The sequence below is a fragment of the Aplysia californica genome, unplaced genomic scaffold, assembly GCF_000002075.1.
Source record: "Aplysia californica isolate F4 #8 unplaced genomic scaffold, AplCal3.0 scaffold00668, whole genome shotgun sequence".
Taxonomy (NCBI): Eukaryota; Metazoa; Mollusca; class Gastropoda; order Aplysiida; family Aplysiidae; genus Aplysia; species Aplysia californica.
This window is the reverse complement of record NW_004797938.1, coordinates 117,017-123,940: the sequence shown is the minus strand read 5'-3', so window position 1 is coordinate 123,940 and position 6,924 is coordinate 117,017.

The window sequence follows — 6,924 nt, the reverse complement described above, 5'->3', positions numbered from 1 at the left end:
TCTTTTTGGGGGGCTGGGGGTGGGGGTGGGGGTGGGGGGTGCGCAAGGGGAGTAGGTGTACTTAATTATTTCCCACATAGAGAGACAAACCCGGTGTGGTCTGACTAAATCGCTGGCATTGTTTTGATTTGACGTGTTTTCTCCCCTTTTTACCTTTCCGTGTGATTTACGTTGATTTTTCGTTTTCTTCTCTGCCTGCCTCTTACAAACACTTTTCAAACAGAATGCATATCTTGTGGCAGATGATGACTTTGTGATAACTATACTGATCCTTTTTTACACTGTGTGTTTGTGTGTGTGTCGATGTGTGTACTTGCATGCATGGATGTTGGTGTGTGTGTGCATGTGTGTGTGTGTCTACACATGCATGTGTACGTGCAGGTAAGCCACATGTACTGCTTTGCCTCAGACTCCGAGAGTATGAAGGCAGAGTAGTAACTGTAGCATTTCCTGTTGACGACGGATGATCGCAGGCGGGAAAACTGCTCAATGCTTCACTTCTTGTGTATCTCAGACTCAGATGTTTGGAGAAAAAAAATGTTTATACCTTGTAATTGAGAAAAAAAACCTAACAAACGTCCTCCGCTATTTTATTCGAATGAATGCCTGCTTTCGGTTCGATGTAAACTATTTTTACCTTGTGATTGCTTTGTCTTAACATCTTGACCTTTAGTTACACTCAGTAACTTTCCCCCTTACTATGTTACTTGAATGTGTTTTTGGGAAGGAAGAGTTCGGGTCTGTTTTTTGTGTTGAGTGTGCGGGATAGAGAGAGAGATGATGAGAGGTGAGTGATGCTGGAAGTGGATGCCATGTGTTGCTTATTACTTTTCGCACCATCATATTTGAATGTCTGTAGACAGGAGTGAGCTAAATGGTTGTGGAGATATTTTAAACACGAACTAATTCCATAGGAACAAAATGTATGTACTTTACTTTTTTCTTAATTTCTGTGTCCCTTTCTGCTATTTGGATTTTTATTATTTCTATGCATCCGTGATTTTGATTGTTTGTGTAGAGCTGTGTTGTTGATACCCTGCGGCCGAGTCGCCTGGTCGTTGATGGACGTGTGCTGCTGTGAAGAACACTGAATGGTATGACGCAGTAGCTACTTCACTCCTGTGTGGTGTTTTATATGATCTTGTAGTTGTGTGTCGACACGGAATGTCCTTTGTTTTCCCTGACTGTGGGGAAAGTACTGAACTACTGTCACAAACAACCCCCCCCTTTTTTTTTTCCTCCATGACCAGTAATGTATATACATATGTACCTTAACACGGCTTTCTTGTTGCAATTCAATCAGTCCTGTTCAAATCCAAAGCCCACGCAAATATGTCTCTTCCTTGAAATTTGTTCAGAACAACTCTAAATTTTCCTGTGAGTGTGAGATTGGTAAAGTTTTTCTTCGATTTACAGTTGTGAAATTTCCATGGTGAGCTTGTGGGTGGGTGTATGTGTGTGTGCATGTGTGCGTGTTCACCGTCCATTCTGCTCTTGCAACTACTTGCAGTCAGTCTAACAAGGATAGGGAATTTTCCGAAAATTTCGGAATTCTGAATTTTTTTTACCTCCGAATTAAAAAAAAAAAAAAAAATTGCCGATGATAAATTCGAGAAAAAAAAAATTGGCGAAAGAGCTACATACTACCATTTCTCCTCCTACTTGAACATGAGAAAATGAACATGCAGGGAAAAGAATTAGGATACTGCTTGACCATCAAACATTGATCTGACTGGTAAAAGCATTCATTGTAATGTAAGTATTTAGATGAATGTAGGCTTCTGTATTTTCTAATTTTATCAATTTTGTTTGTTACCTAGTGAAATAACACCTTGTTCTAATTCTTTTTTTAACATTCAAAACACTCTCAGAGACTACGTTTTTAAAAGTTTTTAGACTACATAAACGTGGGGACTGCGCCGCCCCCCCGAACCCCTGCTGCTGTCGCAGAATCTTCAGAAAAACTTTTGGGAATTAGTCCCTGTCCCTGGTCTAAGTAGATACCTTTTTTGCTTTTGAAATTCCCCAATAACTAAATTAGTGTCCAGCTTTGCTGTGACCTCTAACCTCTGTGTATTATTGAAGTTTTGAGAGACCCCCTGGCGGTTTCTTTTGCTATATTCTCTCTGTGGGCGCAGTCAAAATCCTCTAGGCTTCAAAGACAAAGACAGTTTTGATAAGGGTTTTTTTAAATTGCTTTTTTTTTTCTTCCCCTAATTATTTTTAATCTAATCTGTTTATATGAAGTCGTTTTGATGTACATATTGTATGATTTGAGAACAGACAAGTTCTGCTTGGTTTTTGTTTTGGTAGAAGCCAGCTATTATTATTAAGTGCAACTATGATGAGACTAATGTACGCAAGTGGACACGTCTCTTCTCCTTGTTTTGGAAGATGAAGTGGTTGTTCTCATGTGGCAGACTTGGGACTTTCTCTTTACTTTACTTGTAGCTGTGTCCCTGTCTCTCTCGGTCTCCCCTCTCTCCCTCCCTCCCACATGATTTTACGAACGTGAAAATAGTTGATGTTTGTGTCAGCGAAATCTTATTACTTTTCTTTAATGAGGTTCCTTCCTTCTGCCTATAAAAGTGAGTCTTTTTTTGTCTGATTTTGACCTCTTTTCTTTGGAATGATCCTGCCATAAAGAGATAGGGGTTGGGTACCATACTGGAGGTGACTGCAGAATGTTGACATGGACAGAACTCTAGTCTTTGAGTATGATCTGAACTTTTCCTTTTTCTTTTTCGCCACTTGGAAATACCCCTGGTGTCAATTCTTTTCTTTTATTAATTCACGCAATTTGGTCTGAATTATTTCTCGACTTGGCTTGGTGATGAGCTTCACTGATCTCTGCTGCTATGCTTTACATATACAATTTTTTCCCCCCCACCTTTTATTTTTGAAAAAAAATGTGAATCTCATTTTTGCGTGCCATGTGGAAAGAACTCGCAATATGGGCTTCTGAAGATTTCCTGTGGTGCTCCTCCTTGAAGAGTTACTTTTTTTGCAATTTTGACGTGGTAATGAGTAGCTTCTTCGTAGATCATCTTGTGCTGGTGTAAGAACCAGTTTTGTGTGGTATTGTCAAAATCCAAATGACCTTTTTCATGCAGCACGGTTATTTGAGGGCTTTTTTTTTTTCTGAAAAAGAAAAAAGAACTTGTAAAATTCTGTCGACAGTTTGAGAGTTTGAGAATTGAAAAAGAAGCTGGGTCCTTTGACAATGGCAGTCTTTGTGCCCTGTGAGAAAATGTAAGAGGTACTTAAAATAGTTTGAGTTTATAGTCTTCACAGGGTATTCATTACAATCACCTCCACCTGTACCCTTTTACTTTTTCTTTTTTCTCATCATTTTGACTGTGGTGTTTGCAGGACTCTTTCTTAGATTTTTATGAGAGAAAAGAGTTTAGTTGTCGTCCTGAGTGGTCCTGTGTCTTGTGTGTTTGACGATGATGCTTCTTGTTTGTCCGTTTCCACATGTTGGGGGGAGAGGATGCTCCCCCCCCCCCTCGTCAGATTTGCAAACTTATGTTTCCCCCCTTTAGTTTATGACCACCCCCCTCCCACCCCATCGTGTGTTTCTATTTATACGGCTAATTCCACATTAATTATGCTCATTTGTTGCATTTGAACAAAGTGTTAACGATTCTTGAATGTCACAAATTTATATGTTTGACATGTTTTTCACTCTTGATTTTTGTTAGCGTCATTGTAAACTTAACCGATGGAAGTGTACTTACTGGTCCAGTCAAACTAGATGTACTTTGACTGGCCAATAATTTAACCTCTTAAACACACACACACGCACACACACACACATGAGCAAGCAAACACAGACGTACACATATACGTTTATATATATGCACGTGTGTATACACGATCCATGCATAATGGTACTGAAGGACACTCGCTGTGCAACAACATTTTGCTGTCTGTGGCAATCGTTTCGTTTCTTTTTCTGTCTTCTCAGTTGTGGCCTGGGAAGGTGGCCGCCGTTATATTTATATTTCATGCATTTTTTTTTAGGTCATGGATCCTTTTTTGTTTGGAGTAGTCTCACCGTCTGTAAGTTGTGGCGGTAGTTTGAGCTTTGTTAAGTATGGACCCGAACCCCTTCCTTCCCCTACCCTACACAGTTCACTGTGGCTGGAGTGACTACTGAAACCTTTTTTTTTTGCTTTGCACTTTACGAGCAGTGACTGACAAATTCCATTCAATAATGTGCTCAAAAATTTTTTTTTATGTACACCCCCATGTGGCGTGAGGCAGAAGTTGTTTTCTCTGTGGTACTACTTTAGGATGATGGGTAGTGGTGGTAGCTCACTCTGAGGTGCTCGGAGAATTTTCTGATGATGTCTTCATTCAGTAATCTCCTCCGGTGCGACTTTAGGGAGGAGATAAAATGTTTCATAGTAGTTAGGCCTGACCTATAGCAGCTTCTTAAAAGACGAGATTAGTTACTGTTTTTTGTTGTTGGTTTTTTTTTCAGCGTAAAAAAGTGCCAGTTGTACGATACTGTAAAAACTTGGTGACGGAGGAGGCTGTTTAGAAGTGGCACAACTGTCGGCTGTCATTAGGTAGGGCTATCTAGGCTAAATCGAAAATAAGAAAATGGCGAATGAAAAAAAAAAAAAAATTTTTTTTAATTTTAAAAGCCCCTTGCTGTAAAGACTGAAAAAGTCGGAGTGGCTGCTTGCAGTTTTCTATTTCTGTTCTGTCCTCTCTACTACCAGTGTTTCTTTTTGGATCATTGTATTTGATTTCTGGATTGGTTTATCTATTTCTTTATATATATTTTTTCTTCCTTTTTTCTGGCCGTGTTGTCCTTTGAACTGCGTATGTTTTTCACCAACTTGCTCTGCTGAGTGGCTGTGTGTATTGTACGTGTGTTTAACACAGTGACTGAACTCATTGTTTGATGTGGTGTGAACCTGCAAAAGCCATGATATGTCTCTCTCTCTCTCTCCACTCTCACAAACAAGCTTGATATTTTTCTTAACATCATCACCATCTCTTCACACTTTTCCTGTTTCTTATGGGCTTGATCATGTTGTTAATTTTTTTTTTTTAATAATAAATTTGTATAAATGTCCAGCTTATTTGCAGCGTTCTTTACTTGTGTTATCATAAATATACAAAGGTTTGGTTTATCAACACAATACTGTGAGTGATACCTTGCCTGTGCTATCCACTATTTGTTGATAAGAGATGGTTCGATTCCTAGTAGGGGTGGGTTTTAAAAAAAATCTGCATTGTTTGGAGAATATGAGAATAAAAGAGGCTCTGAACTGACATCCAATGGGAATTATAATGGCGACCTCAGTGCTTTGTTGTCGTATCTCCATTTTTTAAACCATAAAAATGGGACTTTTTATTAAGTTAAGCCCACTCTTTGTTATGCATTGTTTTCAATGTTATTAAAAATGGAGATACGACAAAAAAGCACTGAGGTCCAGATACGTTGACTTGAAGGTATGCAGGCAGGCCTACTCTTCAATAAAGGGATACTAAAGTTCATTAAGATGAACTACGCACATATTCAGCGCAAGTCAGATATTAATAATAGACATCCTCACTGTTCCAAAACCTGTCTACAGGGGCCGTGCCTTAAATTATGACCTATTCTTGTAAATTTAAAAAAATGGACTTGTGAGCTTGGAAATAGAAACCAGGATAACACAAATAATTCAATTAAAAAGAAATTTCATTTTTTTTTTCGCGTATATTATTATTATACACATTTGATTTCATTGAATTTGAGGAGAAGCACATAGACACAAAACTTGAAGAGAGCAATTGTGGGAAAAGATGCATCTCATATAATATAGCAAGTGCTACAGAAAGGTGTGTGACTCATTACAGAGTGCTGAAGAGAAGATGGATAGAATCATCACAAAGTACTGGAGAGGAGATGGATAGAAATAGAATCATCACAAGGTACTGGGGAGGAGATGGATAGAATCATCACAAGGTACTGGGGAGGAGATGGATAGAATCATCACAAAGTACTGGAGAGGAGATGGATAGAATCATCACAAAGTACTGGAGAGGAGATGGATAGAAATAGAATTATCACAAAGTACCGGAGTGGAGATGGATAGAAATCGAATTATCACAAAGTACTGAAGAGGAGATGGATAGAATCATCTCAAAGTACTGGAGAGGAGATGGATAGAATCATCTCAAAGTACTGGAGAGGAGATGGACAGAATCATCTCAAAGTACTGGAGAGGAGAAAATTAACTGAGGCAGTGTGATGAAATCAGGCGCTCGTCAAAATGCAGAAATCGAAGAAACGAGCATTTTCCCATCAGTTTGGAAATTTTAATCAAATATTTTTTATATTTGGCTCTACTCATTTTATGTCATTATAGAAACACATTTCCATGTGAATTTTACTGAAAAACATTGATTATCGACTCAAAATAAAAATGTCATTTTTCTGTTTTCAAGGACTGTTTAGCTATTGGAGTTACCAAACTTTGGCAGCCATTTTCTCGCCAATTTCACCACTAAAACTAGGTGACCTCACTGCCTTCAATCGCTAATATCTTGAACTCTTTTCAAGATATTTGGATATTTATTTCATTGGAAGCAAGGCAAATAAATAAGCTTTATGTTGATACCAATAACTCCACATGGCCAAAATTGCCGAGCGCCTGATTCCACCGCGTCGTGACACTTATGTACAGCTTAGTCCGCTCAAAATGAAGTCTGTGAGACCACCGGGTTTTCTTCAATTTAGCTGAATTTTCAGTTTGGGGAGGTTGCTCAATCTAAAATAGAAGGGAATTTTTAAAATGTTCTTTTCGGTTTACCACTGGGTTTTTTTGATAAAGAGAAGCACATGGACAATTGACACAATACCGGACATACAGTGCAGAGAAGAAGCAAGACAGACAGACAGACAGAAACAAGAAGGGG